This window comes from Pseudophryne corroboree, chromosome 6 (assembly GCF_028390025.1).
Source record: "Pseudophryne corroboree isolate aPseCor3 chromosome 6, aPseCor3.hap2, whole genome shotgun sequence".
NCBI lineage: Eukaryota > Metazoa > Chordata > Amphibia > Anura > Myobatrachidae > Pseudophryne > Pseudophryne corroboree.
In genome coordinates this window covers 334158913-334180063 of record NC_086449.1, presented here as the reverse complement: position 1 = coordinate 334180063, position 21151 = coordinate 334158913, and the positions used below count along the sequence as shown (strand labels likewise).

General features: G+C 49.7%; 1 protein-coding gene across 5 annotated transcripts in view; it reads left to right on the top strand.

Annotated features, from left to right (window-relative positions):
- Positions 1–4154: 4154 nt before the first annotated feature.
- SIN3A (SIN3 transcription regulator family member A) overlaps positions 4155–21151 on the top strand; it is a 268533-nt gene continuing 251536 nt past the window's right edge. The window contains exon 1 of one of the 5 annotated variants that reach the window (XM_063926402.1): positions 4155–4303. The gene's annotated coding sequence lies outside the window, so the exon portion shown is untranslated. Of the gene's footprint in view, positions 4304–4346; positions 4422–5350; positions 6217–21151 lie in introns of those variants that run through there. The other 4 variants (XM_063926403.1, XM_063926405.1, XM_063926401.1 and 1 more) reach the window with 4 other exon arrangements.

The window sequence follows — 21151 nt, the reverse complement described above, 5'->3', positions numbered from 1 at the left end:
ATAGTGTTGTACTATGATTGGAGGGGGGGGGGGGGGGGGGGAGATGTACTAAGCAGTGAGAAGAGTGGAGAAGTGAGCCAGTGAAGTTGCCCATGGCAACCAATCAGCATTGAAGTAACATTTATGATTTGCATACTACAAAATTATACAGAGCAGCTGATTGATTGCAGTGTGCAACTTCTCCACTGCCTCGCTTCTCCGCTCTTTTCACTTTTTAGTACATCTCCCTCGAAGTATTGTTTGTAATCGAGGATTAGGGGGGGTGTCATAGTTTGGTAAGAGAGATTAAGCACCAATCAGCTTCTAGCTGTCATTTTTTTCAAACACAGGCCCATGTTTAGCAAGCCTTGAAGAGTGATAAATTGCACGGTGATAAAGTACCAGCCAATCAGCTACTAGCTGTCATTTTTTCAAACAGCCTGTGACATGGCAGTTAGGAGCAAATTGGCTGGTACTTTATCACCATGCAATTTATCACTCTCCAAGGCTTGAGAAATGAGCCCAACAGTCTGTAACATGAGAGTTAGGAGCTAACTGGTTAGTGCTTAGTAATACCCCTTTCACACATAGGGCAAAAATCAGAGTTTTTCCCGGAGCAAATGCAGGTCCTGGCTATGGCCCTCATTCCGAGATGTTCGCTCGCTAGCTACTATTTTTTGCAGTCATGCAAATGCATTGTCGCCACCCACGGGGGAGTGTATTTTCGCTTTGCAAGTGTGCGATCGCATGTGCAGCCGAGCGGTATGAAAACATTTTGTGCAATACAACACCAGCCCTGTAGTTACTTATCCTGTGCGATGATTCCAGCGACGGAGGTCCCGGAATTGATGTCAGATACCCACCCTGCAAACGCCTGGTCACGCCTGCGTTTTCCCTACCACTCCCAGAAAACTGTCAGTTGACATAAACACCCTCTTCCTGTCAATCACCTTGCGATCGGCTGTGCGAATGGATTCGTCGCTAGAAGCATTACACAGCAACAATGCTGTTTGTACCCGTACGACACGCGTGCACATTGCAGTGCATACGCAGTTTTTTTACCTGATCGCTGCGCTGTGAAAATCTGCAGCATGCGATCAACTCGGAATGACCCCCAATGTGTGAACAGAAATCACCCTGCTCGGTACTAGGGTTATTCCCAGGAATGACCAGGGTCACCTGTAGCGTGAAAGGAATAACCTGGGTAAGAATGACCCAGGTTGTGCCTAAAAGGATCCGATTGGCAGACACAGTAGTGCTTCGTTATGACATTATCTCCAAGCGCCCACTGACAGCAGGAAGATGGTAGCGGCCATAGTCCCTTCAGTAAATGTAGGCTCGGTCGTCATCAGACCACGAGACCTATGGAACATACCATTTCACCCGCAATGGCAGGTAGAAGAGCAAGGTCAGTGGGCTAGTGGTTTTATTATCCACATCACCATCTATTCCCTTTAGTAACCTGTGGCAAAGGGGCTTTTTGGGTCCCATGTTCTGCATCTTGCGCTTCCCACTGCCGTCGCAGTTCACAGTGTCTGATTCCCTCTGAGGAAACTGAAGGGGACAGAGACAACTGAACCAGGTCTGGTGTGAACGACGGCGACAACTCAGCAGTAACCCGGGTGGGTCCAGCCACATGTCTGAAAGGGACAAGTACTGAAACCAGAGGCAGAACTCTGGGAGGCAACGGAGTCAGCTGCCGCCGGGCTCCTGCTTTGAAGGGGGGCACCTCTCCTCCTGTTCCGTGTATTCAACGACATTAATCAATTAAGTTAATTGACAGCAGCCGGTATCTCTTCTGTAGCTAGCTGACTTCCCCACTATTCATTGCACCTTACAAATCACACCCTCTGTATTACTGATGAAGCTATTTGCTCCTATAAAGGAAGCATGAGAATTCTAACTATATGAAGTTATTTCTCTGACAATTACACGTAACTTCATATAGTTAGAATTCTCATACTTCCTATACAAGAGCAAATATCTCCATCAGTAAGGTTCATGCTACCAGTGTATTAGGTTGTGGGTTCTAATCCTGGATATGACACTTGCAAATTAACTGTCAGAGAAATAATCAGTATTGTGAGTGACTGAGCAGATCTATGTAGTGTGTGGTTGGACCCCTACCTAGATCTGCCTAGTTGCAACGGTTTTGTAGTAGCTTCATATAGTTAGAATTAGAGATGAGCGGGTTTGGTTTTACTCTGTGTTACTTGGATCTCAAAACGGCATATTATAGGCTCACGGATGATATATAAGGGGGGGGGGGGGAGAACCCATATTTTTCTTGCCTCCGGGCAACTGGGATAAACTTACGCCACTGACTGAAACCCTAGCTTTAACCCATGTCCAGTGACCTGGGTATGAGGAGGGTAAAAGCCAGGGTTTATGTGTGAAGGGGGTAAATGAGGAAGGCACAACATCTACTATGTTCTATCTAAAGCATATTCCTACTACTACTACTAGCACATTTCGGGAGAGCTCTCTGCAAAATAAAAGCGCATGGAAAATCTTTCCCACACTTCAGAAATGCTGCCCTACTACAGCCCTGCGTACACATGGCATCACTGTGCATACCAGTGCAGTGCTGAGCCCAGTGACATTTTTATATGAACCGTGAGGACCAGCAGCTCTGGCAGAGGGGGAATAGTAGCGCAGCAGCCCCTCATGTGGGTGAGGGAAAGCATAGCCCTAAAAATACACCACCCAGTCCTGCCCCTTTACCTCATTGCGATAACCTTGTTTGGCAAAATGAAATCTTATTTCTACAATGTTGCGCACACCAAGGGGCGCCGCAGGCACACTGTGAGCTGCGCACATCACCCCATTTCTAGCAGGCCAGCATCTGCTCCTCCACAAACGCCAGCTTAGTACATAAGTGCGTACGTAGTGTAGTTACCCTATAGGGCGGTGATGCCTGAGTGCACACATCAGTCCTACTACATATGGGCCCTCATTCCGAGTTGTTCGCTCGGTATTTTTCATCGCATCGCAGTGAAAATCCGCTTAGTACGCATGCGCAATGTTCGCACTGCGACTGCGCCAAGTAACTTTACTATGAAGAAAGTATTTTTACTCACGGCTTTTTCTTCGCTCCGGCGATCGTAATGTGATTGACAGGAAATGGGTGTTACTGGGCGGAAACACGGCGTTTCAGGGGCGTGTGGCTGAAAACGCTACCGTTTCCGGAAAAAACGCAGGAGTGGCCGGAGAAACGGTGGGAGTGCCTGGGCGAACGCTGGGTGTGTTTGTGACGTCAGCCAGGAACGACAAGCACTGAAATGATCGCACAGGCAGAGTAAGTCTGGAGCTACTCTGAAACTGCTAAGTAGTTAGTAATCGCATTATTGCGAATACATCGGTCGCAATTTTAAGAAGCTAAGATTCACTCCCAGTAGGCGGCGGCTTAGCGTGTGTAACTCTGCTAAATTCGCCTTGCGACCGATCAACTCGGAATGAGGGCCATGGAGCGCCGGCAGTGCGAGTTTGCACATGCACCACCTTTTGGGATGTGAACAAAAACGTGCGATTTAGAGGCGATGGAGGCTGCGTTACCAGCAGCACACTGGGTGCTCCCATAGAACCCCTTTATACGAAGGAATAATCCGTCCGGCTTGAGAGAGGGGAGGGTTATACTACACAGCCTGTGTATGATGACGCCAGCTGTAGCTGTGCCTGCTCTCTCACTGTCCAACCAGCCAGTGTGGGGCTGAACCGCCGGTGTCCCCGCCCCCGGACACCTTGCACAGCCCATCGCACACGGACAGCAGCCACAGGGATAAGCTTGCACCGTCACCCCCTCCTCTCCTGTACCGGCAGATACCGCGTACTGGTGCGGGCCCTGCGCTCACCATGCCCCATCTCCGGCCTGAACTCCTTTCTCCTCATGTAAACACGAAGCGAAGGGGCGTGTTTAATAGACGGGGCGTTGCTTCTAAAACTAAAGTCCCTGCATGTCACGCCCAGCTCTAAGATAATTAACCAATAGCTATGGAAGGGGCGGGGTATGTGTGTGTGATTGAAGTAGAATACTGGGCGGGTTCTCTCGGCTCATTCCATTGACGGCCATTTTCCGCTCGCGCCTGCCTGTTAGAGCTTAGGCTCGAAGGCGTGGTTTATGGCTCCGCCCATTGCTCCTCCCCTGTCGTTTTCAACTGGCGATGCATTGGTTCTCGCCAATGATGGGCGTTTTTACTTAGCCAATGAGCTGTCGCGCACGGTGGCGCCCTGTGCGGGGTGTCGGAGGCGGGATTTCCCCTGTGACAGAGAGGAGCGGGTGGACGCTTACCGGAGACCGGAACCGAGCGCATAACCCCAAACCAAGGTAGGGGGAAGGGCAGGGGCACGGTGCAGTGGGATGGGGCAAGTTACCGGGGGTGTAATGAGCGTGGTGCGCTGGCCTGCACTCAGGGGGTCTGCAAGATGGTAATGTGACGGGAGAGGTATGCTGGAGAGAAGCTTGATGTGCGGGATCCTGGCGGGGCAGCAGCAGTAACGGAGAACGGGCTGATGCCAAGGGGGTGTATCGGAGGGGGGGCGGCAGTCTGCATGAGGAGGAGGATGCGGCGGGTGATGATGTGCAGCAGGATTAAACATTTGTTACAGATGCCGGGGCCACCCCTGTACCCCTGCCCCCCACCAGCGTAATCCTCCTGGCCGCTCAGGACTGGGCAGGGGGGTTACAGGCGGTATGCCGGGGGGGAGGGGTACAGGCGGTATGGGGGTGCAGGGCATGCCGGTGCTAGGTGTATAATGAGACGTGAGGCTCAGCGGGCGGGGAGGTGTCACAGCTGAGCACGGGCGCGAGTGTGCAGCCATCACGGGCACAGTGCGGGGAATGCCGTCCATATGTTGGGAACAAGGTGACACCGGCTGGGGGGGACCGGTCTCCTGTCCGCTGGTGATAGTAGTACGGGCTGCCCTCAGCAGCTGTAGCCGCCACTGGGTACAGCAGGGCAGTGGGGTGTGCGGGCAGCGGTACGGTGCTTGCAGTCAGCACACTGCTCCCCCATGGGGTCCCCCTGCCGCTGCGGGCATGCCGCTGTCACTCCACCGCCGGGTACGGGGCGCCCTGTGCGTGTGTGAGGGCAGCTGCCCGTGTGCATATATAGCGCATGCCCAGCTCCCGCTGACATCTGGCATGGTGGAGGCGAGAGCTTAGCTAATGGGGTCTGCTGCCATATTCATGTGAGACACCGGCCCCGGTCAGTGACTCGGTATCCCCAGCCTGCCCCCTGATTACTCCTTATGCAGGGGCCAGTGGCGCTGTGTGTGTGTCACTGTGTGCTGCTGCCGAATGGAAGTGATAACAATAACACTGGCTGTGCTGGCAGCACTTGTGGGGTCTGTGGCGCTGCCGGACATGTGCTCGTTGCTATGGAGCCTGTGCGGTTTATTCACCATCCCCGCACGCCCTTGTATCGTGCACCGGACACAGCCAGACAGGGTGACTGGGCACACAGGCAGCACTTTCCCCATAGCCGCTGCTGGCATCCGCAGGGTGCAGGGACATGTACGGCCGGCGTGTCACATTGCTGCCCCCGCACTACCACCTATGTATAGAACACCGGAGCCGTGTGGCCAGTGCGCCCTGTAGGCCAGGCCATGTGGGTGTTCTCTCTCTCCGCTACTGTGAGCCGCTGCCGCCCCCTCCCCCGGCCACTCTGCCCAGCTCATCGCACACGTACAGCGGCTCCGGGGACGAGTGGTCACCGCCCCTTACAGCCCCCTTGTCATGTCACGCTGACCCGCATCCCGCCCCGGTCTTTCCCGCAGCGCATTGGTTGGCTCCCCAGGACACCCGCCGCCGCTCAGGCCTGCGCTCCTTTCTTCCCATGTAAACACCACACAAAGGGGCGTGGCGTAAGGGCGTTCTTCGTTTTCATATTACACGCCCATCTCCGGCTACTAACCAATAGCGATGGAAGAGGGCGAGGCATGCTGGTGGTTGAAGTAGAATAGTGGGCGGGATCTCCTTCCATTGACGGCCATTTTCCGCTCGCGCCTGCCTGTTGGAGCCTCGGGTCGGGGGCGTGGCGTACTGCCCCGCCCATTGCTCCTCCTTGATGTGGGTTATCTCTGTAGATAATTGGTTTCCGTCCATGATGGGCGTAAGACCTTAACCAATAAGCTGTCGCGCACTGTGCGGGGTGTTGGAGGCGGGATTTCCCCTGTGACAGAGAGGAGCGGGTGGACGCTTACCGGAGACCGGAACCGAGCGCATAACCCCATAGCAAGGTAAGGGGGCAGGGGAACGGTAGTGTGGATCTGGCCATGTTTATGGTGGGATTAGTATTCGTGGAGCGCTGCGCTGTACTTAAGGGGTCTGCAAGGTGGTGAATGTCCGGGTGGAGGTGCTGTACGGTGGACGAGGGTGGAGGACAAATGCTGCCGAGCAGCTTATGTGCGAGTTACCGGGGAGGAGGCGGAGGCATCGGGACCGTGGAACGGGCTGGTCTGGGGTGTATCGGTAAAGGGGTGGTGATACGGGTGGGCAAGAGGAAGCAATACAGATGGCAGTGAGGACAGTGAGCCAGCGCACCCCCTGCACGGTGCCATCTAGCAGCATTTAGTCCTGGGCAGTGAGAGCCTGACAGCCCTGGGCAGACTCTGATATTGGGGTAGTGGGAGCCTGGCAGTGGGTGAGTGGAGGGGCCTGGCAGTGCCAGCAGCGGCTGAGTTGTCACTGAGAAATCCTAGGTGTCCTACAATGGTCTGATAATTGTTATTATCTAGAGATCTCGCCACAATGTTTGGGTCAGCTATAATGTTACCAGTCAGAGGCAATTACTATTGGTACCAAGCAAGTTTCAGTTTGTTATTGGATTTTGTTTAGTAATGACACCGCTGCTACACTTCCAGCCACATGGATAAGTGTTGTTTATGATCATGTTCCTGCTTTTAATGCTGACCCACAACCATGTACACTATCTTTTGTGAATACTTCATACAAGTGTAAGATTGCCCTTATACAGAGGAGTAAACTTTGTATGCTGGGCAGATATCACCATATAGTGGTGGGGTGATATTGTTAGTAGTGTTGGGCTACTGAACAATTGTTTCAAAGAGAAGGTGAAACTGAAACCAGCTGTGGTCCTTGTGTTGTGGTGACATGTGCACTGTCTTGATTTTGTGTGACAGCTCAGAAAGTGGCACATTAGGTTCTTCTATGTTTTTTTTATTTTATTTTGTATGTCAGTGGCTTACTATAATGTGTACTAATAATAAAAATAAGTATACTGCAATTGACCTTCACCTGTTGCGGTTCTGTTCTACGGATGTTTCTTAACTCTCTTCAATACACTAGCACAGGGGTGGCCAACCAGTCAGAAACAAAGAGCCAAAAAATCTTGTTAGGCACATCAAAGAGCCGATATCAAGCCACAGGTGCACATGCAAAAATGGGGCGTGTGCCTGCTAGGCCACTCCTCTGGTATAAAATACATTTAAAAAGCCACTTCCAAATACCCTACTGCAGGCCTGGCCAACCTGTGGCTCTCCAGATGTAGTGAAACTACACATCCCAGCATGCCCTACCACAGTTTTAGCATTCCCTAATAGCAAAACTGTGGCAAGGCATGATGGGACTTGTAGTTTCACAACAGCTGGAGAGCCACAGGTTGGCCAGGCCTGCCCTACTGTGTCACTTCAGCCAGCTACCTCGTGTCACTCCTGCTAGCACACTTCTACAGTATGTCACTACAGCCAGCTCCCCCATGAGTCACTCCTGCCAGCACTCTCCTGTGTCACTCCTGCCAGGACCCTCGTGTCACTACAGCCCCCCTGAAAATACACCTCGTGCCATTGCAGCAGCCCCTTATGTGTTCTCTGTTTGCTAGTGGGTGTCTCACCTCTAGTATCTGGCTCTCTCAGTTAGTCTCCATAGTGCTGCTGCTGGCTGTCTGGAGTGCAGCAGTTTCTGGATCTGTTGCAGTCACGTGACTTCGAGTGTCGGGAGCCACATTTGAATAAAGAAAGAGCTGCATGAGGCTCAAGAGCCACAGGTTGGCCACCACTGCACTAGCAATTCTATGGCATTTGCAAAAGACAAAAGTTCTGAAAATACATTCTTTACCATATACCAACATTTGTAGGGATTAAAATGAAGGCATCCAAAATTCCAGTGTGACAGTATATTAAGATTATCATGGGAAGCCAAGCTTTTCCAACCCATGGTATGAAGGAATACTTGTCTGGTCTACTGTGTACTGTTTCTTTTATTTATGAACAAAATAAAGATTTACAGCCATCTAATTAAATCATAGAAAAGTATAACAAAGATATGATAGGGGTCAGTTCAATTGTGATGATCTCGTATCATAAATTTATATGCTGCATTTAAGGTACTGCCTAATTAGCAGATTTTTGTTTGCAGCGAGTTTGGGCCGCAAAAGTGACGAGTTCTGCTGCAGTTGCTGATGTTTACACGCTGTTGCAACAGCAACTCACCCTCTTTACCCCCTTAGTATCTCCAGTAAACTATATATAGCGCTTGGTTTTTTTTTTTTTTTTTTTTATTCAAGAATATTTCATCTTTCTGTTATAACTTTTTTACTCAAACGTCTTTTCAAAGTACTAAGCCCAACCTACCATGCATATTGTTACAAGTTTTTCCTACTGCAGATTTACCTTTTTGTCAAAATGCAGTACAGTTATTACAAATTTTTTGTTGTAATGTCAGTATTATGTCGGTGAGTATCTCCTCTCATGATGCTACCCCCCCCCACTTCCACTAACTGTTGGTGTCCCCCAAAGACACTGTTCTTGGTCCTCTCCTTTTCTCTCTCTTTAGGTGAACTCATTAGTTCTTTTAACTTCCAATACCACCTCTATGCTGATGACACTCAAATCTACCTCTTCTCCCTTGACCTCTCCCCGGCTCTCCTCACTCGTACCTCCAACTGTCTTTCTGCTATCTCTTCCTGGATGTCCCAGCGCTTTCTTCAACTCAACATGTCTAAGACTGAGCTGATCATCTTCCCACCCTCCCGCACGACATCACCTCCCACAATCTCATTATCCATTGATTGCATGACTATCTCCTCTAGCCCCCAAGTACGCTTTCTTGGCGTAATCCTCGACTCCTCCCTCTCCTTCAAACCCCACATTCAGCACCTCTCACAAACCTGTCATTTTCATCTCAAAAACATTTCCAGGATCAGATCCTTTCTCACCCAGGATGCCACTAAGATCATTATTCATTCACTCACTGATTATTTCCATTTACATCTCTGACCTTATCTCCCTTTACTCTCCCACCCGTCCTCTTCGCTCTGCTAATGCACGCCGACTCTCCTGTCTTCTATCTCCAAGATTTTTCACGTGCTGCTCCCTTTCTCTGGAATTCTTTACCTCTTCACCTCTACAAAACTTCAAACGGGCTCTTAAGATCCACTTCTTTACCAAACCCAGCCAAATCTCATCCTAACCCTCTGTTCCACGCTCTCTATGTACCCCATCTGTGTCACCCCTGTCTGTCTACCCCTCCCCTTAGAAAGTAAACTCTCACGAGTAGGGTCCTCTTCCCTTATGTGCTTGTCCTTTTCTTACTCCAATAATCCTCAACTGCCCAAATCCCGCAGTTTTTTGGCCACCTTGGAACTTATCTCTATGTCGTTTACTAGTGTAGTTATGCTTAGTTACCCTGTACTTGTCCTATATTGTCTTCAACTGTAAGGGTGTGTACACACGGTGAGATCCTTGCTATGCCCGATTTTTACTTGCGATTTCCCTTGAACTCCCTGGAGCTCAGATAGCACAGATTTTGACTAACTTTTCTTGAGATATGGACTATGTGTGCTTACGATTTTGGCTTATGTGAGATTTTGGCTTATGTGAGATGTCATTGACATGTGAGATGAACTAGATAGTACACCGATCTAGCAAGGATTGACTTGCCTGCACGGTCTATCTTTTTTTGCGATGCCTACCTGGCGGGACCGCGCATCGGGATCGCAAGGTGACTTTCATCTTGCGATCTGCACTAACTTTTCTTGCGATTTTGACTATATAGTCAAAATCGAAAGAAAATATCTCACCGTGTGTACACACCCTAAGTCACTGTTTTCCTGCTTTATGTGCATATGTATCTGTAATTGGGCGCTGCGGAACCCTTGTGGTGCCATATAAATAAAGGATAATAATATTAGCTACATTAAATCTTCTACGCTCAAACATGGGGAGGGTATTCAGTTAGGCATGAAGAAACTGTCGTTTTGCATGATTTTTCCCAATGTGTCTCAGAATATATATATATATATATATATATATATCTATATATATCTCTATCTATCTATCTATCTATATATATATATATATATATATCCCTATCTATCTATCCTATCTATCTATCCTATCTATCTATCTATCCTATCTATCTATCTATCCTATCTATCTATCCTATCTATCTATCCTATCTATCTATCCTATCTATCTATCCTATCTATCTATCCTATCTATCTATCCTATCTATCTATCCTATCTATCTATCCTATCTATCTATCCTATCTATCTATCCTATCTATCTATCCTATCTATCTATCCTATCTATCTATCCTATCTATCTATCCTATCTATCTATCCTATCTATCTATCCTATCTATCTATCCTATCTATCTATCCTATCTATCTATCTATCCTATCTATCTATCCTATCTATCTATCCTATCTATCTATCCTATCTATCTATCCTATCTATCTATCCTATCTATCTATCCTATCTATCTATCCTATCTATCTATCCTATCTATCTATCCTATCTATCTATCCTATCTATCTATCCTATCTATCTATCCTATCTATCTATCCTATCTATCTATCCTATCTATCTATCCTATCTATCTATCCTATCTATCTATCCTATCTATCTATCCTATCTATCTATCCTATCTATCTATCCTATCTATCTATCCTATCTATCTATCCTATCTATCTATCCTATCTATCTATCCTATCTATCTATCCTATCTATCTATCCTATCTATCTATCCTATCTATCTATCCTATCTATCTATCCTATCTATCTATCCTATCTATCTATCTATCCTATCTATCTATCTATCCTATCTATCTATCTATCCTATCTATCTATCTATCCTATCTATCTATCTATCCTATCTATCTATCTATCCTATCTATCTATCTATCCTATCTATCTATCTATCCTATCTATCTATCCTATCTATCTATCCTATCTATCTATCCTATCTATCTATCCTATCTATCTATCCTATCTATCTATCCTATCTATCTATCCTATCTATCTATCCTATCTATCTATCCTATCTATCTATCCTATCTATCTATCCTATCTATCTATCCTATCTATCTATCCTATCTATCTATCCTATCTATCTATCCTATCTATCTATCTATCCTATCTATCTATCTATCCTATCTATCTATCTATCCTATCTATCTATCTATCCTATCTATCTATCCTATCTATCTATCTATCCTATCTATCTATCCTATCTATCTATCTAATCTATCTATCTAATCTATCTATCTAATCTATCTATCTAATCTATCTATCTAATCTATCTATCTAATCTATCTATCTAATCTATCTATCTAATCTATCTAATCTATCTATCCTATCTATCTAATCTATATATATATATATCCATCCAAAGTTTTGCCCCGGCACTCCTCCTATTACCTTGCTGAGGTGCACTTCCTTGTGGACATGCTGGTCCACCCACATGCAATAGGAAAAAAGAGGTGGCACTCAGTCTTGTAAATGGTGAAAAACGATCTCCACGCCGTGGAGACTTTATTGAAACAAACAGGTGACGTTTCGGGGACGTATCCCCTTCCTCAGACAACAACACAGTGCAAAAATGGTGTTTAAATAGAAGCATAAATCCCACTTACCCCCATAATCATGACTCTCAGCTGCGTGGACCACGGAGTGTCCGGCGTCTCATGTCCCGCACTTCCGGTTTCGGCAGCACGGCCCGGCCGGAAGTGACGCGATCACGTCAGCCGGTCCCCGTGGCAACGCGCCGGGAGCCCTATAAACAATAACAAAAACACAAATGTGACAGACGCATGTGGAGGAACTGCTCACATATACAAAACACGCTCAACTGAGCTGGAGTGAGCATATAAACATCAATACAGTGAATACAACAATATGTCATGTAAAAACAACTTTAAAAAAACACAATTTACATCATTCCTGTGTGCAATTGGTATTGAACCTGCTAGGCTACCTGTTTAGCTCAATGTAGCTTAAATTTTATTATGTCATCGATGTTATACAAAACATCGATGACTGAATTTTTTTTTATTTTTTTATAAAAAACGGATTTAATTCTTTATCTCTTTATTTATTGGCCTTTTTAAATCTGAAAGGTGGCCAACCCAAGGATGAACAGGCTAAGGATAATAGCTATATCACCTGTTCATCCTTGGGTTGGCCACCTTTCAGATTTATAAAGGCCAATAAATAAAGAGATAAAGAATTAAATCCGTTTTTTATAAAAAAATTAAAAAAATTTCAGTCATCGATGTTTTGTATAACATCGATGACATAATAAAATTTAAGCTACATTGAGCTAAACAGGTAGCCTAGCAGGTTCAATACCAATTGCACACAGGAATGATGTAAATTGTGTTTTTTTTAAAGTTGTTTTTACATGACATATTGTTGTATTCACTGTATTGATGTTTATATGCTCACTCCAGCTCAGTTGAGCGTGTTTTGTATATGTGAGCAGTTCCTCCACATGCGTCTGTCACATTTGTGTTTTTGTTATTGTTTATAGGGCTCCCGGCGCGTTGCCACGGGGACCGGCTGACGTGATCGCGTCACTTCCGGCCGGGCCGTGCTGCCGAAACCGGAAGTGCGGGACATGAGACGCCGGACACTCCGTGGTCCACGCAGCTGAGAGTCATGATTATGGGGGTAAGTGGGATTTATGCTTCTATTTAAACACCATTTTTGCACTGTGTTGTTGTCTGAGGAAGGGGATACGTCCCCGAAACGTCACCTGTTTGTTTCAATTAAGTCTCCACGGCGTGGAGATCGTTTTTCACCATTTACAAGACTGTGAGTGCCACCTCTTTTTTCCTATTTTATATATATATATATATATATATATATATATATATATATATATATATATATATATATATATATATATATATATATAATATAATATAATATAATATAATTTTTTTTTTTTAAACCTACCGGTTAATCTTTTTCTCCTAGTCCGTAGAGGATGCTGGGGACTCCATAAGGACCATGGGGTATAGACGGGCTCCGCAGGAGACATGGGCACTCTAAAGACTTTAGATGGGTGTGCACTGGCTCCTCCCTCTATGCCCCTCCTCCAGACCTCCGTTAGAGAACTGTGCCCAGAGGAGACGGACAGTACGAGGAAAGGATTTTTGTTAATCTAAGGGAAAGATGCATACCAGCCCACACCATCCACACCGTACAACTCGGAACATACGAACCAGTTAACAGTATGAAACAAAACCGCATCAGCCCGAGACCGATCAAAACTGTAACATAACCCTTATGTAAGCAATAACTATATACAAGTCTTGCAGAATTTAGTCCGCACTTGGAAGGGCGCCCAGCATCCTCTACGGACTAGGAGAAAAAGATTTACCGATAGGTTTAAAATCTTATTTTCTCTTACGTCCTAGAGGATGCTGGGGACTCCGTAAGGACCATGGGGATTATACCAAAGCTCCAGACCGGGCGGGAGAGTGCGGATGACTGCAGCACAGATTGAGCAAACATAAGGTCCTCCTCAGCCAAGGTATCAAACTTGTAGAATTTAGCAAAAGCGTTTAACCCGACCAAGTCGCCGCTCGGCAAAGCTGTAATGCCGAGACGCCTCGGGCAGCCGCCCAAGAAGAGCCCACCTTCCTAGTGGAATGGGCCTTTACCGAATTTGGTAATGGCAATCCAGCCGTAGAATGAGCCTGCTGAATCGTGTTACAGATCCAGCGAGCAATAGTCTCCTTAGAAGCAGGAGCGCCAAGCTTGTTGGCTGCATACAGGACAAACAGTGCCTCTGTTTTCCTAACCCGAGCCGTCCTGGCTACATAAATCTTTAAGGCCCTGACTACATCAAGGGACTTGGAATCCTCCAAGTCACCCGTAGCCACAGGCACCACGATAGGTTGGTTCATATGAAAAGATGAAACCACCTTAAGCAAAAATTGAGGACGAGTCCTTAATTCTGCTCTATCCACATGGAAAATCAGATAGGGGCTCTTGTGAGACAAAGCCGCCAATTCGGACACCCGCCGTGCAGATGCCAAGGCCAACAACATGACCACCTTCCAAGTGAGAAATTTTAAATCCACCGTTTGAAGAGGCTCAAACCAGTGAGATTTTAGGAACTGTAACACCACGTTAAGGTCCCATGGTGCCACTGGGGGCACAAAAGGAGGCTGGATGTGCAGCACTCCCTTTGGACTTCTGGGAGAGAAGCCAATTCCTTCTGAAAGAAAATTGATTGGGCTGAAATCTGTACCTTAATGGAGCCTAACTTTAGGCCCATATCCACTCCTGTCTGTAGAAAGTGGAGAAAACGGCCCAGATGGAAATCTTCCGTAGGAGCATTCTTGGCTTCACACCAAGATACATACTTCCTCCAGATGCGGTGATCATGTTTCGCCGTCACCTCCTTCCTAGCCTTAATCAGAGTAGGGATGACTTCCTCCGTCACCAGGACGTCCACCGCTACTGCCTGAGGGTCCCTTGACCTGGCACAATACCTCCGAAGCTTCTTGTTGAGGCGTGACGCCATCATGTCTATTTGTGGAAGTTCCCACTGACTTGCTATCTCTGCAAAAACTTCTTGATGAAGTCCCCACTCTCCTGGATGGAGATCGTGTCTGCTGAGGAAGTCTGCTTCCCAGTTGTCCACTCCCGGAATGAGGACTGCTGACAGAGCGCTTGCGTGATTTTCCGCCCAGCGAAGAATCCTGGTGGCTTCCGCCATTGCCACTCTGCTCCTTGTCCCGCCTTGGCGGTTTACATGAGCCACGGCTGTGACGTTGTCTGATTGAATCAGAACCGGTAGGTCGCGAAGAAGAGTCTCCGCTTGTCGTAGGCCGTTGTATATGGCCCTCAATTCCAGTACGTTGATGTGTAGACAAGCCTCCTGGCTTTACCATATTCCCTGAAAATTTCTTCCTTGTGTGACTGCTCCCCATCCTCGGAGGGTCGCGTCCGTGGTCACCAGAACCCAGTCTTGAATGCCGAACCTGCGACCTTCGAGAAGGTGAGCACTCTGCAGCCACCACAGGAGAGACACCCTGGCCCTGGGGGACAGGCTTATTTTCTGATGTATCTGTAGATTGGACCCTGACCACTTGTCCAGAAGGTCCCACTGAAACGTCCTCGCATGAAACCTGCCGAAGGGGATGGCCTCGTAGGTCGCCACCATTTTTCCCAGTACTCGAGTGCATTGATGGACTGACACTTTTTTCGGTTTTTACAGGTCTCTGACCATGTTCTGGAGTTCCTGGGCTTTTTCCATCGGGAGAAAACCCCTCTTTTGTTCCGTGTCCAGAATCATGCCTAAGAAAGATAGTCGAGTCGTTGGAATCAACTGTGACTTTGGTAGATTTAGAATCCAGCCATGTTGCTGCAGCACTCTCGGGGAGAGTGAAACGCTTTTCTGCAATTGATCTCTCGATCTCTTTTATCAGGAGATCGTCCAAGTACGGGATAATTGTGACTCCCTGCCTGCGCAGGAGCACCACCATTTCCGCCATTACCTTGGTGAAAATCCTCGGGGCCGTGTAAAGCCCAAACGGCAACGTCTGAAACTGGTAATGACAGTCCTGTACAGCGAATCTCGGGTATGCTTGATGAGGGGGATATATGGGGACATGAAGGTATGCATCCTTTATGTCTAGTGACACCATTAAATCCCCCCCCTCCAGGCTGGAGATAACTGCCCGGAGCGATTCCATCTTGAATTTGAACTTTTTCAAGTACAGGTTTAGGGATTTTAGATTTAGAATGGGTCTGACCGAGCCATCTGGTTTCGGGACCACAAACAAGGTTGAATAGTACCCCTTCCCCTGTTGAACTAGGGGCACCTTGACAATCACTTGTTGTTGACAAAGTTTCTGAATTGCAGCTAAAACTATCTCCCTTTCTGGGGGAGAAGCTGGTAAAGCCGATTTGAAAAATCGGCGAGGAGGCACGTCTTCGAATTCCAGCTTGTAGCCTTGGGATACAATCTCCATCGCCCAAGGATCCACGTCTGACTGAACACAGACGTGGCTGAAGAGTCGAAGACGTGCCCCCACCGGCGCGGACTTCCTCAGTGGAGCCCCAGCGTCATGCGGTGGATTTAGTAGAAACCGGGGAGGACTTCTGCTCCTGGAAACTAGCCGTAGCAGGCATTCTTTTCCCTCTACCCTTACCTCTGGCGAGGAAGGAAGAGCCCCGACCTCTTCTGGACTTGTGCGACCGAAAAGACTTTATCTGATATTGCGATGTTTTCTTTTGCTGTGGAGGAACATAAGGTAAAAAGGTAGATTTACCCGCAGTTGCTGGGGAAACTAGGTCCGCGAGACCTTCCCCAAATAAAACCTAACCCTTGTAAGGCAAAACTTCCATATGTCTTTTTGAGTCTGCATCACCCGTCCATTGACGGGTCAACAGGGCTCGCCTAGCAGAAATCGCCATGGCGTTTGCTCTTGAACCTAACAGCCCAACGTCTCTGGAAGCGTCTCTCATATATAAGACTGCGTCTTTAATATGACCTAAGGTCAATAAAATGCTATCCCTATCTAGGGTATCAATGTCAGATGACAAGGTATCTGCCCAAGCTGCTACAGCGCTACAAACCCAAGCCAACGCTATTGCTGGTCTGAGCAAGGCACCCGTATGTGCATAAATTGATTTTAAGGTAGTTTCCTGTCTGCGATCAGCAGGATCCTTGAGGGCTGCCGTATCTGGAGACTGTAGCGCCACCTTTTTGGACAAGCGCGTTAAAGCCTTGTCCACCTTGGGCGAGGATTCCCACCGTAACCTGTCCTGTGCAGGGAAAGGATACGCCATAAGAATTCTCTTGGGAATCTGCAGTTTCTTGTCTGGAGTTTCCCAAGCGTTTTCAAATAACGCGTTCAGCTCATGAGATGGGGGAAAGGCAGGTTTCTTTTCCTTAAACATGCATACCCTCGTGTCAGGGACAGAGGGGTCATCTGTGATATGTAAAACTTCTTTTATTGCAATAATCATATAATGAATACTTTTGGCCACCCTTGGGTGTAACCTCGCATCATCGTAGTCGACACTGGAGTCAGAATCCGTGTCGGTATCAGTGTCTGCTACTTGGGACGGGACGTTTCTGAGACCCTGGAGGGCCCTGTGATACAGCCAAAGCCATGGATTGACTCCCTGACTTTTCTCTGGAATCTGCTTTGTCCATTCTCTTATGTAATAAAGACACATTTGCATTTAAAACATTCCACATATCCAGCCAATCAGGTGTCGGCGTTGCCGACGGAGACATCACAATCACATACCTCCCAACATGACCCTCTCCAGGAGGGACAGAATGCTCTGCTCCTGGACTTCCCTCTTAATTTATGATTGCCATCACCTGTACTGAAATACCTTTCTTATCAATTCACCTGTTCAAAACAGATGATGGCAATCATAAATGAAGAGAAAAGTCCAGAAGCAGAGCATTGTGTCCCTCCTGGAGAGGGTCATGTTGGGAGGTATGAAATCATCTGCTCCACCTCCTCCTTAGATGAGCTTTCCGCTTCAGACATGCCGACACACACGTACCGACACCCCCACACACTCAGGGATATATATATATAACAGTCCCCCAATAAGGCCCTTTGGAGAGACAGAGAGGGAGAGTATGCCAGCACACACCCAGCGCCACCGGATACTGGAATAAAATCCCAGTCAGTACAGCGCTTTTATAAATATACTCACTGCGCCAAATAAATGTCCCGCCCCCCTCTTTTTTGCCCTCTGTATGTGTTCAGCAGGGGAGAGTCCAGGGAGCCAGCTTCTCTGCAGCGTGCTGTGGAGAAAATGGCGCTGGTAAGTGCTGAGGGATCAAGCTCCGCCCCCTCACTGGCGGGCTTCGATCCCGCTCAAATCTTTATACTGGCGGGGGGGTTTTGCCATATACTGCCTCCGCAGTATATATCTCTGCCAGTGTCCCTAAAAGGTTAATAATTGCTGCCCAGGGTGCCTCCCCTGCGCCCTGCACCCATACAGTGCCGCCAGTGTGTGTGTGTTGGGAGCAATTGCGCGCAGCGTTACCTCATAGAAGATCCGAAGTCTTCTGCCGCGTTTGAAGTTTTTTCTTCTCTTACTCACCCGGCTTCTATCTTCCGGCTCTGTGAGGAGAATGGCGGCGCGGCTCCGGGACGAACCGCGAGGTTGAGACCTGCGTTCCGACCCTCTGGAGCTAATGGTGTCCAGTAGCCTAAGAAGCAGAGCCTATCATTAAAGTAGGTCTGCTGCTCTCCCCTCAGTCCCACGATGCAGGGAGCCTGTTGCCAGCAGTGCTCCCTGAAAATAAAAAACCTAACAAAAGTCTTTTACAGAGAAACTCAGTAGAGCTCCCCTGCGGTGCACCCAGTCTCCTCTGGGTACAGGATCCAACTGAGGTCTGGAGGAGGGGCATAGAGGGAGGAGCCAGTGCACACCCATCTAAAGTCTTTAGAGTGCTCATGTCTCCTGCGGAGCCTGTCTATACCCCATGGTCCTTACGGAGTCCCCAGCATCCTCTAGGACGTAAGAGATATATAGATATATAGATATATACTAGGTGCTTCATCGCGCCCTACGGGCGCTCTTCACACCGTCGGAAGGGGCTACGCCCCTTTAACCCCTGCACGCCTTTCTGGGGTTCAATATATGGAGTATTCCCTGCATTCCTAGTTTTGTTAGTGTTTGAATATTGCACAATGAAAGGCCTTCCGATGGTGAAGGGGGCGTAGTCCCTTGCAACAGGAAGGGGTTTGGGGAGTGGGGACCGCGGATGGGGGAGGGGGTATGAAGGCGCTGTGGGTGGGGTAGGAGCAGGGGTGTCGCAGGTGGGGGATGGCAGCTGCAGGGCTGTTGCGGATGGAGGAGGGGTTCCGAAGGCGCTGCAGATGGGGAAGGGGTGGGTGCGGGTGTGCAGTGGATGGGGGAGGAGTGCAGGGGGCGCGGTGGGTGGGGGAGGGGTGGATGCGGGGGTAACGTGGGTGGGGGAGTGGCGGGTGCTGTGCTGTTGCGAATGGTGTAGGCGATGCGGATTGGGAAGGGCCTGCTGCGTGGGTGGGGTAGGGGATCCAAAGGTGCAGCGGGCGGGGGAGAGCCAGATGCGGGGTATGGGGGAGGGGGTCCGGAGGTGATGTAGGTGGTGGAGGGGCGGGTGGCATAGGGGGTCTGGAGGCGCCGCGGGTGGGTACCGGAGGAGGGGGCCGGGGGGGTGTTGTGTGTGTGGGGGAGGGGCAGGTGGGGGAGGGGCAGATGCTGGGCTGGATGGGGGAGGGGTTCCAGAGGTACTGCGGGTGGGAAAGGGTGTGGCGGGTGGGTAGGAGGTGTGGAGGCGTTGCGGGTGGGAGAGGGGGGGTGCAGTGAATGGGGTTAGGGGTCCGGAGGAGGGAGGGTCCGTGTGTGTTGAGGTGTGGGGTCCGTAGGCGCTGTGGGTGGGGGTGCCACGGGTGGTGGAGGGACAGGTGTGTGGATTTGCGGTGGATGGGGGAGGGGGTCTGGAGGTGCTGCTGCTGCTGGTGGTGGAGGGGTGTGCGCGCGGGTGGGATAGGGGGTGGGTGCGGGGGTGCAGCGGATGGTGGAGGTGGTCCGGGAGTGTGGGAGAGGTGAGGTGCTGTGGGTGGGGGAGAGGCGGGTGAGGGGCTGTTGCGGATGAGGGAGGGGTTCCGGAGGCGCTGCAGGGTGGAAGGGTGCAGGTATTGCGGGTGAGGTAGGGGGCCTGGAGGCGCTGCGGGTGGGGGTGCGGTGGATTGGGAGGGGCTGCAGGTGGTGGAGGAGCGGGTGGTGTAGGAGGTCCGGAGGTGCAGTGGGTGGTGGAGGGGTGGGTGCTGAGGGTGGGGTAGTGGGTTCGAAGGTGTTGCGGTTGCTGGAGAGGTGGGGGTGTAGGGGATGGGTCAGTGGGTGCAGCGGATGGGGGAGGGGTGAGTGCGGGGGTTCAGCGGATGGGGAGGGGGTCAGGGGATGCGGAAGGGGTGGGGGTGCTGTGGGTGGGGGAGGCGGGGGAGGGGCTGTTGCGGATGGGGGAGGGGTTCCGGAGGCGCTGCTGGTGGAGAAGGGTGCAGGTGTTGCGGGTGAGGTAGGGGGCCTGGAGGCGCTGCGGGTGGGGGAGGGAGGGGGGTGAGGGTGCGGTGGATCGGGAGGGGCTGTAGGTGGTGGAGGAGCAGGTGGTGTAGGGGGTCCGCAGGTGGAGTGGTTGGTTATGGGGTGAGTGCTGCGGGTGGGGTAGTGGGACCGAAAGTGTTGCGGTTGCTGGAGGGGTGGGGGTGCAGGGGATGGGTCCGGGGGTGCAGCGGATGGGGGAGGGGCTGCTGCAGATGGGGGAGGGGTTTGGAAGACACTGCGGGTGGAGTAGGGGGTCCGAAGGCGCAGTGGGTGGGGGTGCTACGGGTGGTGGAGGGGCAGGTGCGGGGGTTTGCGGGGGATGGGGAGGGGTCCAGGGGCGCTGCAGGTGGTGGAGGGGCAGATATCAGTGCACATAGTCTCTGTGGTAGTTAGTGAGGGTTGGTGATGGTGTAAGAGGGGTGAAGGCCAGTACACAGACAGGCAGTTAGAGAGCAGGATGAGGGTGACAGGGCATAGTGACGGGGAGTACTTAGCAGATATAGGGGTGGGCTACAGGTGTGATGTCAGTGTGTGTACCTTTGCTCTCATGTGTGAGGTATATGTGAGGTATGTGTGAGGTAAGGATGTGCGGGTCGTGGTGGCCACTAACCTCCAGGCTGCTGCTGTGAGATTGTGACTGCAGAGGGAGGGAGCTCAGACCCAGCAGCAATGGGTCGTGGTCAGCATTCCTTCCTGGCCCCGTTCCGCCGCACACTGTCCGCCCCGTCTGACGGGCGTCATTCCTCCATCCTGCATGGCAGCGTCAGCTGCTGTGATCGCGGAGCATAGGTAAGCGTCCGGAGCCCTGTGGGCGGGCAGGCATGGTGTTTCCCTGGAGAGGTGCGGCGC